Genomic DNA, 1,676 nt, shown 5'->3' on the forward strand with positions numbered 1-1,676 from the left:
AACATGGATTGACACGAAAATGTAGTAATTACACCATAAATGCATATAATTAAAGTCTACTGTGTTTCACAGTCAGCACATGGCTTTTTGGCTAGGTTTAAATGGAAAGAGCACTTTTAGATAAACAAGGCAATAAGAGATGGCACTAGGGGAGGTAGGAAAACAAAGTTCTTTATGAACGGCAGGATTGCTTGTAATAAAGATCTAAATGCAAAAGAAAAGGCAGTAGGGCTGACTGTTACGGTCAATGGTAAGTTTGTGATACCGTAAGAAAAGTAGTTTAAATATTTTGCCAATTGCTTGAGTAACTTAATATATAAATCTAGAAGTAAATGCAAAAGTAAAAGGCATTGAATAATGTGTTGCTTATATTTATTGAGTTTAAACATGTCTGTGAAAGATTGTATTACTGTACTGTGTAAAAAATGAATCTCAATGCTGAAAAAGCATTTTCAGTGACAATGTTTGGATTTGAAATCAGAATAATGGATAAATGTTGTGTTTGTGGTAAACAGCCACGGATCAGTAGCGGACTGCTGTGTGAATGCTGCTTCTCTCACAAGAGTCACCTAAGAGGGGAATTTCCCCCATTTTCAAAAATGAAATTCAGGCCCTGAGTAAATGTCTAAAAATCCTGATTGGAGTATCACTATAAATAGCTATAAATTATAAAAAGTAAGGCTTTAAAAGATCGGTATCGGCAGATACTGCTTTCTGTGATCGGTGATCAGCCTCAAAAATCCTGATAGGAGAACCCCTAATTATAATTGTATATAACATCCTTCCCTTTAAGATATGAAATCATCAAAATCTCTAGATTAAAGGAATGATCTGCCAGTGTGTACCCTGTTTAGTTTTTAGTCTGAGGTGACAGGTGACAGCCAGAGCAGGTGAACGTGAGGCAGTGAAGCTCCTCCAGTGCGCTGACTGTCTCCTCTTCACTCTTCACTGAGACGGGCATCAGAATAACCTGCGAAGTGCAGCGTATGAGGCTCTGATGGAGATCGTGAAGAACAGCGCCAAGGACTGTTACCCCGCGGTGCAGAAGACCACGCTGGTCATCATGGAGCGACTGCAGCAGGTCCTGCAGATGGAGGTGAACACATGACGCTCGCTGCTTCATGTTGGGAATGATGTTTAGCTGATGCGCATTTCACCTAGGGCTGCACGATAAATCGAAATGAAATCGAAAACGCAATTAGACAGAAGCTGTGATTGTCATGTGTCTCTTGTCCGTGAAGCATGGTTCTGTGACCAGCAGTAAATCTCCATCTGAAGGCCAGAGAAACTCCAGAAGAAACCCAGGAAATCCCTATCACTGCAGCTGAATAAACAGAAGATTGAACTGCTTTCATTGATTCAGTGTGACTAATAAACACACGGCTACCACAATATATGGTTTATCTGAGCTCTTATTATAATTTTCATTACAATTAGGGCTGCACGATAAATCGCATGCGATATTTAACGCGCATCTTGTCAGAAATCCGGTTCTGTAATCAGCGGTAAATCTCCATCACCTGCCGGCTTTCACATTGAGCAGCATTAACTACACAGAGCCGTTGTTCACTGACGAGCTGCGCAAAAAAATCGCCCGAATATGAACATGGTTTTGCGCAACTCGTCAGTGAACAACGGCTCTGTGTAGTTAATGCTGCTCAATGTGAAAGCACGGA

The 1,676-nt window shown here is 40.8% G+C and overlaps 1 protein-coding gene across 1 annotated transcript in view; it reads left to right on the forward strand.

Annotated features, from left to right (window-relative positions):
• LOC107662681 (importin subunit beta-1-like) overlaps positions 1 to 1,676 on the forward strand; it is a 33,468-nt gene that overhangs the window by 17,684 nt on the left and 14,108 nt on the right. The window lies entirely within an intron of this gene.

This window comes from Sinocyclocheilus anshuiensis, unplaced genomic scaffold, assembly GCF_001515605.1.
Source record: "Sinocyclocheilus anshuiensis isolate Anshui unplaced genomic scaffold, SAMN03320099.WGS_v1.1 scaffold1839, whole genome shotgun sequence".
NCBI lineage: Eukaryota > Metazoa > Chordata > Actinopteri > Cypriniformes > Cyprinidae > Sinocyclocheilus > Sinocyclocheilus anshuiensis.